Source organism: Vulpes vulpes, chromosome 6, assembly GCF_048418805.1.
Source record: "Vulpes vulpes isolate BD-2025 chromosome 6, VulVul3, whole genome shotgun sequence".
Taxonomy (NCBI): Eukaryota; Metazoa; Chordata; class Mammalia; order Carnivora; family Canidae; genus Vulpes; species Vulpes vulpes.
In genome coordinates, this window is record NC_132785.1 from 53,325,809 (window position 1) to 53,343,977 (window position 18,169).

Genomic DNA, 18,169 nt, shown 5'->3' on the forward strand with positions numbered 1-18,169 from the left:
TCCTGTCCTGATGGACCTAAAATTCTGATGGGTGGTAGTTAACAAGTAAAATGTATCATTTCAGGCTGTGATCAATGTTACAAAGAAAAGCACTCATATCAGCATGAGGAATCTATTCTGTGTAATTATTACAAAATTTCCTTGTATGTTTAAAATATGTTACAGTGGTATATAATAGTCGCTCCAATATTTCTATAATCTTGGCATTTTTGTTGGAAAATTCATATTCTAACTGCCAAGCTTCTAGTAGAAAAGAAGATACAAAATGCACATGATCCCCTGATTTGGGAGGAGAGGCAAGAATGAGCTGATCCAAAAACCCAGTGACCTCAGGCTCCATGGTAACAGAAGTAGTTTCCAAAATGCCTTTTGAAAAAATTGTTAAAGTAGTTATGATGGGATCTGCTGGTTTCAATTGGTATAAGATGATTTACTAGAAAGTTAAGAACTAAAACACATTTATTATCCCCCAGTTACAATGGGTCAGGAATCTGGGCATGGCTTACCTGAGTGCTTTGCGCAGGGTCTCTAAGACTGCAAAGTATTTTCATCTGCAGTCAAGGTATTTCATGTCCGCTTCCAAGTTCCAGGGGCTTTTGGCTGAATTCAGTTCCTTGCAGCAGCTGGAGGACTGAGGCTCTCAGCTCATGGAGGCTGAGTGCTCACAGTTCCTGCCCACCTGGACGTTCCATAGGAAACCCCAACATGGCAGCTTGCTCTCTAGGTCAACATGGGGGTCTCTCCTTCTAGTCCTAGGTCTAAAGTCCAAGAGAATGTAATCACGGAAGGGACCTCTTTTCACCATTGTTACAGAAAATCAGGGGGTGATGTTCCATCATCTTGGCCATGTTCCATCAAAAGTAAATCACCGGGCCCACCCACACTCTAGAACAGAGGATTTTCACACAGGTCTGAACACAGGGGTGACAGGAAATTATGGACCACCTTAGGGTCTGTCTGCCACATGGAATATTTGGGAAGAGTAAAACAACAATCTTTCATTTTGTAGTTAGTTATAACACAGCGGGACCAACAGCCTCAGGTGCTAAAATAGCATAATTCTTCAGCAAGTATCAAATTGCTCTAGTTGCTCTGTTACAAACCAAGCCTTCAGTTCAAAGTACTTAGCTCAGTCTGAGTTTGGTTCTTTTCTTTCCTTAGACATCACTAAAAAATATAAAATGAGGATCCATGCAGCCCAGGGAAAGAGAGGGAAGCTTTAGGATGAGATTTTTCTCAGCCAAGTATGTAAAAATGCAAAATTAAATATAAAATGCAAGGACTCAGTAAGCCTCCAGTAAGATATTCATGGGATCTTCTTTTAAGAAATTGAACTATAACCTTCCTCTCTAAGACACTGTATTTTGATTGTTAATTCAGTTAGTAATCATGAAGGGAGCAATAATAGTTTTCACTAAGTCTTATGCTGAGTGGCGATTTTCAGACAACAAACTTCTTTCTATGTTACCTATAAAAGTCATATCTTTTCACTAGTATTTACAAAGCAGAGAAGAACCTAAATAAATACAAAAAAAAATTAGGCAGCCATAAAACCTTCATTCAAAGAAGATTCAACATTTTATTGATTAGTGTTAGGGTTCTTTATTCTTATTAATTTTTATATATTTTGAGTTCATAGTGCAAGTAGTACTGCATTATTTTTTCACTTATGGCATTAAAATATTTCCATAAATTAAAATACTTCCATATAACGAAATAGTATTGTTTGTAGTTGTTCAATAGTCATGTTTGATTACATCCTAATTTATTTAAGCATCTTCCCATTATTGCACATTTAAACTTGTTTCCGGTTTTACATCTTCCAAATCAAGCTATTGTAAAAATCTTTGCACACTGATGTATCTAACTCATTTTGTGGGCTCTTCAAATTGGTTGTGGAATATAATTAGCTGCTTCAAGTTCTTGTCCAATGTTCCTAAATTACTTAGGAATGCAAGATTTGCCTTCTCAGTGCAGTTCCACCAGAATTACTATTTAAAAAATAAAGCTTCCAGGTTGTGATCTCAAGGTAGTGTAATAGGGCCTCACATCAGGCTCCGCACTCACCAGGAATTTGCTCTGGATATATGGAGTCCTAAATTTATATTGTAATACAACTCTATTAGGCTTTGTAGTGATTGGCATTTCTTCCTGGATTCTAGCCCACTGATAGTTTCTTATGAGTTACCCTCATGTCCTCCATCTTTATAAGGATGGGGGTCAAGGAAGAGACAGCATTAGTACTTCTTGTTAGACAACACAGAAAATGACATTTTGTTTTGTATCTAATAGTTATTATGCTGATCATTCTACTTATATTTGTTCCCTACCCCATCCACTCACTGCTATATGTTTTTCTTTGTCATTATCGCTTTCTAAAAGACTCAGTATGTATTTATCTGTTATGTTTATCAGTTACCATTCTGTAAACAATAGTAGAATATAAACTCTACCAGGGTAGAGATTGTTGTTTGTTTGGAGTTATTGACTAATATAAGACACTAGAGTTGCACCCACATGATAGGTGATCAATCAATATATATGGGACACACATATGAATTTAAATGCTGGCACATGACATATGATTAATTCATAGTATTCTATAATTAAAGGGCAAAATATCAGTTACACGGCTAGGTCAGGGATAATAGGTGCTCAAATAGGTGCTTTGTTAAATGGAGCCTGTGTGGCTCAGCGGTTGAGTGTCTGCCTTCCTCTCAGGGTGTGATCCTGGGGTCCTGGGATCTGGGATCTGGGATCAAATCCTGCATCAGGCTCCTTGTAGGAATCCTGCTTCTCCCTCTTCCTATGTCTCTGCCTTTCTCTGTGCCTCTCATGAATAAATAAATAAAATATTTAAGAAGAAATGAAGTTATAAGTGAATTAATTGTTTTCGGAAATATCTCTGATTCCCAGCTGATTATAAATTCATCCCCTAGATATTTAGCCTAAATACCCAAGACTATCTGATGTAGTTTCCCCAATTGCAAGTACTAGTTAACTAGAAATAATAAACTCTTTACTGAGTATACCTGTCCGAGTTAATAAAATGAAAAAAAAATAAAGCACATTTTTTTCACTGAAATTTCCTTAAATTTTCATTTAATAAACTTTCATTATGAATGTCTATCTTTTGTAGACTCAGTCTATATTTATTTCATTAAAATAAAACATCTATGTAAATTTCAGAAGTGAAGCATGAAGGTGATGTTCCTGGGCACTATGACCACAAGACAACAAAGAAAGAAAATCAATTTGCAGATATGTTCCTACAGAACCTCAAACATTTATTTCAGGAGCTGAGCAACGACTCATTGCCATTCCAACAGTACTGTTTCTGGTTCTGACTTTCTCAAGTCGAGATTCTGCAGATTGGGTACCCCAGGACATGCAAGTCTTAGGCTTCTTTGGATTTGATGTGAAAAAGAATCACACTGTTTAGAAGCAAAGGCTTGTCAGGACAGAACCAACATTTTTTTTCTCTTCTTTCTGTGTAACATAACTTAAGACCAGGAGAGAAAAAAAGAGGCTATTTTTTTCTTCATGAGGAGAAAAAAAATCAAAGCTCTTAAAATTCTCTAGTGATTTTTGGCTCTCCAGCAGTGTTTAGTTGATTCCCCACAGCTACTATTACTTGCCCTGATCAAGGTTGCGTTTCTTAATATCCTCTGCAGAGCCACATGCTATTGCCTTAAAATTCAATAGAGAGGGAAAGAAGATTCTATCTAACACTTATAAATAGTGAATGGTTCATATCTCCATCATAAAAGCACATTTATTTGTGCATGTGTGACTTCCCTGGGAATATTTTGTCCATCTTCTAGTAAATGTAGGACCCTTGGAAACTCTGGGAAACAAGGAGGAAGTCCACTCTCTCTCTAGGACATATGTTTTTACCTTGGTTGTCAGATTCTTCGAGTGTGTGTACGTGTGTGTGCATGTGTGTACATGCCTAGGGTAGAGGAATCCAGTAGACTGGGGGGAGATGGCAAAAACAAAATGCAATTCCTATTTAGAGATTGGCTCTCAATGAAATGAGGTGTAAGGAAGACAATTATTTAAATAAACTTAGAGGCATAGATAACAGATGCCTTCAAGTGTAGAGGAGACTTCTCTTTTTCATAATTTATTTTAGCAAGTTAGAAAAAAAACATGAGAACCTCATACATTTATTTTAGCTGAGTGCATGCTGTAATCATAGCAAGCTATCGCCTTGAGAAAAGCTACTGACAAAGCAGGAGACTAGTGACACCTCTTTCTCATTATGGGTTATTTCCTCTTAAATGTGTTATTTGTGTAAAGTGAGAAAATCTCCACTTTTTGCATAGAGTGTGTTTACTTCTTTTAATAGAGAGCACTCAAAGCCCTAACAAAAGAGCGTACATTAGCACTCACATTTCCTCTCAGTGGTGCTCAGTGGCATTTCAGAGCCCATATCCTGCCACTGTGCTCGATGGGGAGTGCTTCAATATTGCTTTCACTCCCTTAGTAATACTTAGCAACCACATGTTGTGCAAAGCTTCCTAAAAACAGTACAATGAAGAAAAACCTAAGACTCTTTCCAGCGTTTTCTTATCTATGGATGTCTTAAAAACAAATATTTTGTCAAATATCTCTATCTTAAAATTGAACTGAAAGAATTTCTTCTATTTTTGGTTTTGGAGGCGTATTTGTTAATTGTTTTAAAATGACCATTATAGATGTGGCTAAATACATATGTTAACTATGTTAATAGTATTTGGCAAACCTGGATTCTCTCAAAATATATAGATGTAATTTGAAATAGCATAGGATAAAATAAAACAACCGAACTATATAAAGAAATTGCCAACATTCTATCAAGTTGATAAAATCTAGCTAACTTGACTTATAATTACTCTTATGTTAAATAAAGCATTTCCCTTTTAGAGCTTTAGTGGAATCTTGCAAAGAGAAACAGTATTTTCAGGATCATTTTGTATCAGGCTTCTCCTGAAGCAAGGCACATTTCTTTTTAAAAGGATTGACTTCAGTTTTCCTGCAAAAGTTTAGTTTCATCTTGACATTTTCGATGGAACATAAGGTTTTTAAAAGGTAATTGGTTCTTGCAGTGTTATTTTTGGACGAAATATAGAAAAAAATTGTAACGACAATTCTTACATTAATTGCACAATGTAGTAAGAGGATTATTTATTGTATATGTTATAAATCTGAAGAGATACATCTACTGAGTGAGACCACACAAAAGTTATTGAAATCTGTTCCCATATTTAAAATTATGTCTTACTATTGGCAGTGTTATGATTAATCACACCCTTAGCTTGCCCTAAATACTTATTCTTATATTCTTATATTCTTAGAATATATTCTTAGAACATATTCTTAGAAAGAAGATATATAAGATATGTTTTTCACCTTTATGCAATCTAATTTTTCATTTTCCTACATAAGTAGGGGTGTAGTGGAAAGAACTATGATTGCTCTGCTGTAACTTTTGAGAGATTATTTTATTTTGAGCCTGATCAGAACATTTCTCTTGTGATATCTCTTAGATCAACATTTTGCAATATGCTTTTTTATTATTACATATTTCCACTTACGTTTCATTTTGAATTAGTTACTGAACATGGAATTAAAGAGTATCACGAATTGTGATTCTTTCTAAGTGAAGGTACAGTATGATAACGTCTATTAAATGGAAATGAGCTATATCTACAATAGTATCAATAGGTTACAGCATTGGAATGGTGTCCATATTTTCAGCACAATTGATATATTTCATTTTGTTATATTAAGAAGAACAATAATGAGGCATAGGTTTTTTAAGCCATTTGATCATTTTTTTCAATAGTTTCAACTGCTCAGTGATTAACCTAATGTGCAATTCAGATAATTGTGAAAAATCTAATATACAGTATTTTATCAAACCTCAGGAGTCAGCCAATATCATTTTTAAATTATACTAACACATTATCAAATATTGCTCAAAGTAATTTAAAGCCCTGAAGGGGAATTTCTTCAGGAAGGTTCTCTACCCATAATTTTTTTCCCCATTGCAGTTAAACTTAATTTTTATCTGTGGACACCAGATAAAAATTAAGTTTTTATCTCAGGCTGGTCCTAAGTGTCAGATTTATGAAATCAGGGCCTTTGGAGCAGTGTAAGCAATGGCAGCATATTTGATAGCTGGTAAGTTCAAAATTTTCTTACATAAGTCGAAAGGTATAGAAAGGTTTACTCTCCTCTGTTTCAGCAACTTTAGGTGGAAAACAAAACAAAATAAAACAAGGGTCTTCCTTCTGCCCTTTCCTATTTGCCCTGGAAGCAGATGTTAATATTTTATATACAATTTTCGTTAACCAGTAATTGGCAATAAAGACAAAATAATTTACTGTTTCAAGATTCCTCAGTGTTAACTAATTAAACCAGCAGCAGACCTGGAGCACAGGACAATGGCAAACTTTCAGATGAATTAATTTTATGGAAGACCAGCTGAGTAATTGGACTCCAATTACAGGCAGTTTAGCCCCATCATCACCTTCATATATAATTAAATTCAATTGGTTGATACAGCTTCTATTTTTATGAGGCCACTTACCAGCTTTTTGAACCCCACTGTGACTTTGGATTCAGGCCAATCAATTATTAGTCATTTCTCTTTCAAATGGAAATGTTCTGGATTAGTCATATTTTCCATAATGGTCACATTTAAAATATCTCTCTTTTAGTAACTTGTGGTATATTTGAATCTCACTTTTTGATTCTCTATAGAAAATATATTCATTTAGGTTGAAATATAATAAGATGAACACTGATAGGGTATGGCTCTATGAATTTGAAGCCTCACTGGGTTGATATCCTGTAGCATCTCATTTGCAGACATATCTTGTACTCTTGGAAAAGAGCAGGATGGACATTTACTTTTTGGGGGGCAAAAATTCATCTGGAAATCACTTTGCTTATTATTACAAAGTTCAGGCTATTTAATTCTCTTCATAGTTACTTTTTCTATGTTTGGGAAATGCATACCACTGTTATAACAAAACTGTTCATTCAAATATTTCTGTAAAAAGTGTTCCATGTATATATTGTGATAGATGGATTGACCATGAAGTTTGGTCTTGTATGTGTATAAATTTCCATTGTTTTTAATCAGAAATGTATACTTAGTTGAAAGTATATTTTTAGGACAATACAGTTTTGAGGACGTCTTATTTATCGGCAGTTATTGAATATTCTGGAAGTTTAGATATGCTCTATTTGTCTAAAAACATATTCTTGGTAAAAGGGCATACAGTCCTTTAACAACAGGAATTATTTGGGGGGAGTAAATTTTTGTTCAATCTAATCTAATCTATTAAAAGGATGCAATTTATTAAACAAACAAAAATGAATTTTTTTCTGAGGTCCTATTATCCATCATAATTAAGTATAAATTACTACACTGATAAGGCAGTTTTGACTATATCGCAAATAGTGTATTTGTCATTAGAGTGGTTTTTAAACATTGTATTTCATCGGTGGTAAAATTAAGTTAAACCAACAGTTATAAGGTGGTATCTGTGATAACCTTTCAAAATTTGGGCTATAAAATTATTTCCATTCTCATCTAAGCAAAAAAGGAGGCTATCACCTCACAAGAAAAGAAATTGGAGAAGCAAGAGAATGGTTTAAGATCAGCTCAAGAGGAAAATTTATTTCAACCAAACAATGCAGAGAATGGAACTGGCACCTAATTTTGTTGTTTTGTGGCTCTAGTTTGAAAGGTTTTGAATATGACTCGAAGTTTCCTTTTCTACCCTCCTTTTCTGGCTTCTGTTTTCTGAGAAAATTCTGATTTAGAATTCAGCAAATTGTTGAAAAGGAAGCTAAACTTCTTAAAGACACACAAATTGCAAACGATAGGATAATAATTAATATTAATCTCCAGATGGCAAAAACTCTGAGTTGTGAAGAGAATTTTCATTTAGAGTTACTCAAAATTATAAAAACTAAATCTAATCATGCAGTTAATCTAAACTGCATATAATCATATATTATAGTTTACAAATATATTTAAATAGTGTATATATTAATATATGTATATAAATATAAATGTATGTATGACATTAGGTACCTAATTAACAAAATAAAGTTAAAATAGAAAAAATTCAATTTTAATCTAATAAGAAGAAGCATATGATAAAAAACTTATTTCCTAAAGAAGATAATTTAATATTGTCTATCACCCCCAATCCTTACCTCCATTTATGTAATTTAGTTTCACATTTATGAACAACTCCATTAGGAAATAATCTACATATTTACCACATACATTGGACCATTTCCTTAACTATACATTTACTCTTTTCTGCCTGAAGATAAATGAAAAAAATCATTCTGATATGGATATAGTTACAAAGAAAAATGTCCTTACAAAGAAAAATATCCTTACTGACTTATTATTTCTTACAAAATAATAATCTTCTCAGAAAACTCTGTTCCTATTGGATTATGTCTCTTATAGAATTAGGCAATATTTGTATATACATCTCTATATGATATATCTGTAACTGAGTAGACAAAGGTAGGTTGTAATAGCCTTTGGCAAAAATTTAATATTTTGCTTTCTAAGGAATCTTTACTAAGGTATCTTGCTTCAATTTCTCCTCTCCATAAACATCTACATGAAATCCTAAAGAACCAAATGGAGAACCTTTACATTTCTTTCAGTAACATCCAAGTTCTTATAAATCTTCCTGGACAGAGATTACAAGTTGCATATTATCTAAGAAGTTACATATCCTCCCAGAGTCTTTTATGATGTAAAATTTAACTACTCATTAACACAATTTCATAGTGAAATAAGGGAATCAAGGTAGTCAACAGATAATTTACAGTCCCATGTCAGAGTTGTGTCTTTTTTTTTTTTAAAGATTTTATTTATTTTTATTCATGAGAAATACAGAGAGAAAGAGAGAGAGAGAGAGAGAGAAGGCAGAGGGAAAAGCAGGCTCCATGTAGGGAGCCCGACGTGGGACTCCATCCTGGGTCTCCAGGGTCATGCCCTGGGCTGAAGGCAGGTGCTAAACCGTTGAGCCACCCAGGGGTTACCCCATGTCAGAGTTATGCCTAACACAAGTATTCAATCTTATATAAGAGGGGAACAACTCAGTTATCTACCGTGTATCTTTAGAACCAGTGTGAGTTAGCCAGTGGTATAAAAACATAAACTTCACAATGACTACCTTGTGCTTCTTAAAGTATAAGTATCCTCAATGAAGTGCAGAAGCACAAACCATATAAGCTCCTCAGTCCTAAGCATATTAACTTGTGACTACAAATAAGTAGATTGATGGTTGACTACCATAACGTTTCTGAAAACTGGAACATCAATCACAAGTGAAATGATGAACCATCTCCGGATTGTTAATAATATTTTTTATTTCCTGACTTACAAATACTGTCTGTTGCATGTTTTATAGCTAAACAAGACATTAGAGTCAATATAATTAAATCCAATTATTTTATAGATAATGAAATTGAACATGAAAGGGAGAAAACACATCTATATTTAGTGTTGTGTTCATATTTTTACCAACAATAGGATTGATTCCTCAATATTTTGTATAACCTCAAAGTTTATTAGCATCTTCTGTTTTGTGTTCATATTTGCTATATAATGCATAATATTAATAAATCTAGTGAAATGTTAACCTGTTGTGGTAAAGACTTTAATGCAGAATTTTTTTTTAAACCATTGCAACTCCATGATGAAGTTATTTTTGTTTTCTTTAGATTTATCCTTTTGTGTGGGAATGTAAAAAGTAGTGAGAATGACAAAAATAGATATTCATATTTTGCGAAAGAAAATTTTCCTGTACTCAGTAATGCTATCGAAATTTTTCCAGACTTTGTCGTCAATTTCCTCTATGACATTTGATGTTTTTTTTCTACAAGAAACAAAAGGGGGCAAAGAGTGATTTTAGGCAAATTGGATAAGCCCCAGCTAAATCTAGGAAAAACCCAGAGCAATATTCTCATTACATAAGACAGGAAACACAAATAATTAATGATCTAAGTTTTCACTTGCTGTTGTTTAATCAAAGCAGGTTTGTTTTTACTTTGGGAGTCCTCTTAAGCCACCAGTCTCAGTCTCATATTATACCAACAGGACTCCTAATCATAGGGAAGAATTGAACTTTGCCTCCCCTGGAAACAGAATAAGCTTTCAGGTGTCATCTGAATAAGGAGAATGTGTAATAAGATGTCTGTCTGTCTCTCCTGCTTCTCTAAGAAGAGTTTAACTGAGATGTTCAGCATCCCGGTCCACAAACATTCTTCCTTGCCTACAGTACAACAAAAGCCTGTGTGTGCCCGTGGTGTCAGCTTAACAAAGTGCATTGAGAGAGCTGGCTTCCTGGGCAGAGAAGCACATCAATAACCCAGTGGGAAGCAGCATGGACAGAAGGTAAACACGGGTCAGTCAGGGAAAGCCTGGTGGGAGGTGGGGCACAGATCTTCAGACACAATAAAGAGAATGACATCAGAGGGATTCATCTTTCTTTTTAACCTGAATTCCCAGTTATTAACTAAGGCATAACATCATATAAACACAACAAAGGAAGGCTCAGCCACTTTCAGCTGCCTCGCAGATGGCATCTAAATGGCAGACTCAGAGTCCCTGGTGCCCATTGTGTGATAAGACTTATTCAGCTCCGGAGGGGGCGGGGGGAGAGGGGGCGGGGGAAAGGACACAGAAACGTTCGGGTTTAAGCAAATATGATTCAGTCATGTATGCCATTGGGCTTGCCCAGTGCTCGGTCATTATTCATTAGTTACATGGGAACTCCATGCAAGAATTTCAAAATTCTGGGCGTAATTTTTTCTGTCAAGAGTTGGCAAAAGGAAATAATATTATGTGGCCAGAGCATGTTTGTCAAGGCTTGTTTTGTTCTGTTTTGTTTTGTGACTGAGCAGGAAATCATTAGCTTTTACTTCAACTAGATTTAATACTTTATTGTAAGATAGATCCTTTGATACTTACCTTAAATCAAAGAAATATACCCTCATTATGTTTCCATGCTAACTATAAAATCAAGGGAAAGCATAATTGGGAAATGATGATTCAATATATTGAATGAAATTCTAGGACATCACAAAGCATTTTGGCATCATAGATGGAATCATTTCTATCACAATTCTGGGCTCTTTTTCTGGATTTTACTTAGCAAGGGAAGGAGCCTAACTCTTTGGACATTTGTGTTACAGTAAACAGAAGGTATAGAGACATGCCATTCCATAAAACTTCTTTGCATGAGATAAATTGAAAGCTTCATTCTATTAATATTTTTATCCTATTAACTTAAATTTTTAAAGCACATGAAGATTTATCTTGAGGTATTTACTTTGAAGTATCTGAAAAAAAATTTACAGATTTTTTTAAATGGAAACACAGTCAAGCAGAAATTACTGACAACAGTTATAAAATTGTGTATTCCAGTAACCCACTCAAATACATTTACATCTGTGAAATCTACAAATTTAACAAATTCCATTTTTCCAATTCCATTAATGTAATAGACAAGTAATAAACAGATTTTCCCATAGATCTAATAAAGTGTTTTTTTAATAAAATCATGTTTGGCCACATGTTCACCTTTTTTATACTGAAATAATATCACTTTGGTTCCTATATTTTTAAATGTAGTAAAGTATTATAACAAGACTGTGTTTGGGGGGCAGCATTGCCATTATTTTATGGAATAATCTTGTCCTGTCAGGCTTTTACGGCAGTAAGTGGATAAGCATAACCATGTTGTATCCAAATGTATGTTTGAATGTAGTTCTTCCTTACTAAATCTGTAACAGGGTATCTGAAAAATAGAATTTCAGAAAAAGCAAATAAATTCACAGCCGATTTTAGGGAAATGGTCATCATTGTAAGTAATACAATGGAACTCCTTGATAGAAATGTATAAATATGTTCAGAAGTATAGCAATATGAATATGTATTAGAATTTGCTATCAATTCAATTACTCTTTTCCACCTCATCAGTTAGGTAAAAGCTTAACTAAACAAATTAATATTGAGTGGTTCCCCAAAGGGCAAGGACCTTGGCTTTGTTGTAATGAAGAGGAAATGAGTTCCAGATATGTGTGTCCTTTGGGGACTATGGCAGAAGTTCAACTCAAGCAAGAGTGCCCTATTGATCCCTCTCCTCCAAAGGTGGATATCATGAAGGTAAGTAAGTAATCTCTGAAGTAACTAGGGATTTTACTGTGACATAGGCCAAAATCAATATCCTTGAATTCTATAGTCAAGCAAGTATGAAGTTCACCTGTAATGCCTGGATGCAGTCTGCTTGTTAAATAGAAGAGCAGCAATTATCTCAGTTTCAGTGGAGAGACAGAGAGTTTTTTTCCCAATTATAATTTATGGGATATTAGAAAAGCATAAATACTACCATGTAGAAATTGTTTGAAACAGATGGTAGCTTCAAGGTAATGATAAAGTATCCTTCTATATTTTTGCCATTGCCTTCTTTACAGGTCATTGTAAAACTTTGTGCAATTAACTCACATCTGTGTTCCCATTGTGCTCAGCTATTTCATAATATAACTGAAGAAAATGGCTGCCTACAATTTTGAGAAATCCAATTAGTGGCATGATTTCAGTTTTAAAACCTTTGAGACTTATTATTCTCATATATTCATTTGTTCTTTTATTTATTAATTAAATATTCATATCAGTGAATATTATTTGCCCAAAATTGCCTCGGTTTTAGGAAGGAATACAACATTGGATAAAATAAGAAATGTCCCATTCATGGGAACAGATAATTAACCACAGGAATAGATGAGCTTTTTTTTTTTTTTTTAAAGATTTTGTTTATTTATTCATGAGAGACACACACACAGAGAGGCAGAGACACAGACAGAGGGAGAAGCAGGCTCCATGCAGGGAGCCTGAGGTGGGACTCAATCCCGGCTCTCCAGGATTGGGCCTTGGGCTGAAGACGGCAGTAAACTGCTGAGCCATCCGGGCTGCCCGAGCTTTTAATAATTATGGAAATATGTAATGTTAGCTGTTGATAAGTGCTACGAAGTGGAATAAGTTAGGAGACCTGAGGGAAGTGAAGAAGGTTCCGTGTATATACATATGGGAAGTGGGTTCCAGGCAGAGAGAACAGTAAGAGCAAAGGCCCTGTGGCAGAAATGTTTGGAGAATTCACAAAGCTGGGAGCTGGCCAGGGTGACCTGATAACAGAAGCCAAGGAAAACTGTGATTAAAGGGATGAAGTGAAAAAGGTAGCAAGCAACAGGCTAAGGCTAGATTGTGTAGGGCTTTCGAGAACAGGATAAGGACTTTAGCACTGAGTGTAAAGGAAATAGTTTACAAGATTCAGAAGAGCCATATCTCCAAAGGGTCATTCAATTCTGGGATTGGAACTAGAGTGATCCATAGAGGAGGGAGGACTGAGGACAAAAGATTGGACTGAAATGTTATTGGAATATAGATGGAAAGAGAGAATTCAGAGATATCAGGCTAACAAAATGTAGAAAAAAAAAGAATGAAATTAACAAAGCCTTCAGTTGGTTCTCTGGAAATACTAATAAATTTGGTGGGTTGAAATCTTTCATTAGTTATAGAAAACTTTTAATTAGTGTCTCTCTAAATGATACTGGTCATTTTCTCTACTATTCCTTGTAGAAGACTTCTAATTCTTTAGATTTTATCTTAGTCTTATTAACTTTCATAATATCTACCACTTTTATTTTCTGTAATTTTTTTTATAATTTCTTGTTTTCTTTTCAAATTCAATAAACTTTCATCTAGCAGTATTTAGTTTGCTTTTAAGTTACCCCAATTTGTACATAATTGTAGTATTATATTTTTCATTTCTAAAAGTATAACAGCCTTATTTCTGAACTTAAAATGAAGAACAGCAAATGACCAAAAATCACACAGTTAATCCCTTCTAGTCGATTTAATCATGTTAAGTATTCAAATGTCATGTTTTATTGTTGCTAATTCCAACACATTATATTTTAGGATTCATTTCTGCTAGATCTCACCCATGGTACAAGAAACAAGGTATTCCTTGTTTCTTTCCATTTCATGGCTTTGCACATCTTTATTGATTTCCTTTCTTAATTATTACTTGGCATCTGATATTCTTCAATTTCACACCACATCATTTTTGCATTGAAAAATGATTTTTTAAATGATTTATCCAGCATTTTTAATGCGTTCAGTCAGAAGGTTTTGCTGGGTATTTATCTACCATCTTGGTTTAAATAAAATATCCTATATGATAGGGGCATTATGATATCTAACTTTCATTTCAGAAGATGATTGGTAAATGTCCAATTCTATATAAATGATAGATGATCTCACACATGAAATTTGAGAAGTATCTTCCCCAGTAGAATCAGCCTCAGAAATATTATGGAATTAACAAGACCAAATCTTTCCTTTTAAAATTCTTCGACTTTTTCAGTAATTTTTCTTGATTTTGGCACATAATTTTCTTATCCCAGTTCATTTCCTCACATGGACAGCATAGCCTTTCTTGATCAAGACCTATTTAAAAAATAACTGCCACTGCAAAAGGATGCGGTGCTTCCAGTCACAAGACACCTTACATAATTACCGATATTTTAACATCTCGCTTAGTAATAGGCAGGACAGTCCGGTAGAACAGGGCAACGTTGTACTCGGTCCGCTGATGGAACCTGGAACTACATTTCCCAGAATGCCGTTCCCACGTGGAACCAGGCCTCCTCACTAAGCTCCAGGGTCTTGCGGTCCCATGAGGCTCTGCGGCTTTCCTACCTGTCCCACCTGTGGCCTGGTGTTCAGGATGCAGCAGCAGCCAGGCCACTCCCTCCGCGGCTCTTCTCTGCTGGATCATTTCCTGTGTCAGCTTGACGGGGCTGTGCGATGCCCACACAGCTGGCACCTTATCCACGAGCGTGTCTGCGAGGATGCTTCTGGACGAAATTAGCCTTTGAACGGACAGGTTGAGAAAGGAAGATCACCCTCAGCCATGCGAGTGGGCCTTATCCACCCACTGAGAGCTCCAACAGAACCCAAAGGCAGAAGAAGGGACGTGCTGGCTCTTTTTCAAGAGCTGGGACATGCATCTTCTCAGCTCCGCCGGCCGCGGACGAGGGGGCTCCTGGCTCTCGGGCCTTCAGACTCAGTAGTGACTGACCCGGCTGCCCCAACCCTCCCAATTCTTGAGCATTTGCACTTGGACTGGGACCCATACCACTGGCTCCTCTACTGCTCAGGCCTTCAGACTCAGACTGGCTTTCCTGGGCTCCTCCTTGCCCATGAATCATCAGATTGGGTGACTTCTCTGCTTCCAGTTTCTCTCTACATATATCCTGTTGGTTCTGTTTCCTTGGAGACCTCAGACTGACGGCTTCCTTAAGTCTTGCCAGTCCTGGGAGGAGCAGGTGCCTGCAGCTTCAAATGAGGGGCAGCAGCAGACTCTGCAGGGCATCCACATGTTGGGGGCTGAAAGCGGGAGAGATGGGCGTAAGCTCCAGTTTGCCCTTCACCTTGCCTTCTTGGTGTGGGTCCTTTTGGCCTCAGGTCTTCTACCACTAGTTGCAAAAACAGCAACTTTACCTACACTGTTTAACCAGCTGTCAGACAGCACAGGGGCTGATCATGATGATGCATTCTGTATTCAGCATTGCTCATGGTGCTTCTACTTTGCTGCTCAGACTCTAACAGGACTGCAAGCGAGCAGCACCAGACTGCCAGGGTTTGAACCTCACTCTTGTGCCTAGCAGCTGTGTGACACTGGGAAAACTCACTAGGCTGTCTAGGCCACTGGTTTCTTCATCTGGAGAGGAGAAATAAAAATACTGACTTCATAGCATGACTGATGATTAAATGTGTTTATAACATGGAAAGCCCTTTGAGCAGTCCTGCTTAGAGTAAGATTTCAATAAATGGTGATAGGAGCACTGCAGGTAATATTAGTACTCATTGTAGTACTGTAATGGGGTACTAATGGGTGTGTTCACTTACCTGTGTTTTACCTGAGCTTTAATAGGTGAAGACCCTTTAAAATAAAAATTGAAAATGATGAGACATGAGGAACCAATGTTTGAGGAGGAAAGTCCTCAAACATTAACAGTTGTATGTTATGTCTAAATATAGTTCCAAAATAAGATGTCTTTTTTTTCTGTTTTTACCCCCTCAATGGGCTATGTCTCTGCCTCTCTCTCTGTTTCTCATAAATAAATAAAATCTTTTTTTAAAAAAAGAAACGAAATGCATTAGAATCTTAATTTATGACTATCACCAACTTCTAGGTTTTAATTCAATATTTCTTGTAATCCTACTCTACTGAAGAATGAAAGTCAAAACGGAAATGATTTCTATAGTAGGCAACATGGAATTCTGAAAGCAAAACAAACCATGAACATTGGTTTTCAGGGGCATTATGTTTCTTTGATCCATTCATTCAGTAGTTGTTTCTATCTTGAAGGTCTCCCTGTTATCCCAGCTCTTCCCCGGCTAGTCTTGAGTCCCAAACTCAACCTGTCAGGATCTCAGTTTCCTCATGTAAATTTTAGGAATTGAATTAAGTCACTGTGTTCCTTTTCTGCTCTGAAATCCCACATTTCTGTATAATCCTAAATAAGTGTATGCAGTATTAGATGTCATATGTGGCAGTCTCTTATAGCAAGGTCCCCCCCAAAAATACCTCACAAAGAAGTTGAATTGATAAACATGACATGCTATCTCCAAATTATATTTCAAAAGGAAACTTTTGTATTGACCAAATCCCTTCAAGAGAAAGAAGCTGAGAATGTTCCTAGCTGTGGATAGACAGTGAAATCTTGACAAATTCTTAGAGCTCATCGGACCGCAAAGTAACAGTAAGAAGAAACAGAGCTCCCCACTGTTTTGTTACTGGTTTTCAATATAAGATACTTTCCCCCTTCTCTTGGTTACACTGTAAAACTGATATGTTTGGCAGATTCCCAAAAAACGGGGTTAAACCATATGGATTGAGAAATGCTATTCTACCTCAAGGTTGCACTGATAAAACTACCATGACTTTTAGCACTGAGGTGCTTCAAGCATATGTAAAGCAATTGAGTCAGGGTGCTAGTTTTTTGTTTTGTTTTTAATCTTTGTGCAAACAGCTGGAGGGGGCACTATTTATTCAGTAACTATGGGAACAGAAGTTAGAATTCATTGTTATGCAACATTTTAAAAATTGGGGAACAAATTGTTTGAGGGATTATTTGAAGGTTCTGCAAATATGTAAGGCCCAGCAATTCTTCTCTGTACATTTTAAAGACACAACTGGTTTGTTTAGAGGTCGTTCTACATTTATTTCTGCACTTCAGTTACTTAAACAACCTAAATGTACTTTGACTTTTGCCAAGGAAAGAACCTGGTTTATCTAAACAACTGTCAGATATTATAAAAGATATTTAACCACAAGCTGTTCTAGCACTTACCATGTAAAGAAACCAGTATTGAAGATGAGACAGCCTTGGCTCACCAGCTGGAAATGAATAAGATCTTTAATTACCTTTAAATCATGACTAATCTAAGTTGGATATTTTAACTACTGAGTATGGATTGGGGAAAAAGTTAACCAGGATAGTTTGTTAATGGTAACAAGTTAAAAAAAAATTTAGTACATAAGAATCACTCGTGAGAATTTAAGTTTTACATGGAAGAGCAAGGAATACAGTTAAATTATTAAGCAAAACTTGCTTTCTTTAATGATTGCTCCTATGCCACTCAGATAGTTGAAGTGTAAACAACTGTCAACTGTACACATCATGAGACACTGAATAGAAATGGAGCCAACATTTGATGGCTTATAATACAGATATTTTCCATGGAAAATACAGTTAAGCCTAATAAATGAAGTTAAAATCGCATTTATATATTATCATCAAAGAATCAAAGACACTGAAAGGACATCTAAACCTGTGTTGGAATCTATAATTCTTGACAATTAATCTCAAAACCAGTAACACAGTTGTCCTTAAGCATAAATTAGAACATATTTGAACAAAAGGAAGAAAGATGGACAGTAGAACAGTGCTGTGAACTACCCCCATCATTTACTGACACATATTTGAAAACAGAGTATGTTGTTTCTTCTATATGATGAATAACCTTGCTATGATTTGTTTTAATAGTTGACCTGAGATTTAT

General features: G+C 35.6%; 1 long non-coding RNA gene across 1 annotated transcript; it reads left to right on the forward strand.

The window, feature by feature from the left end:
* Positions 1-10,358: 10,358 nt before the first annotated feature.
* Positions 10,359-16,251, forward strand: LOC140599315 (uncharacterized). Its single transcript, XR_012002044.1, has 2 exons — positions 10,359-10,429; positions 12,066-16,251. It is a non-coding gene; the product is annotated as an uncharacterized lncRNA (long non-coding RNA).
* The last annotated feature ends 1,918 nt before the right edge of the window (positions 16,252-18,169 follow it).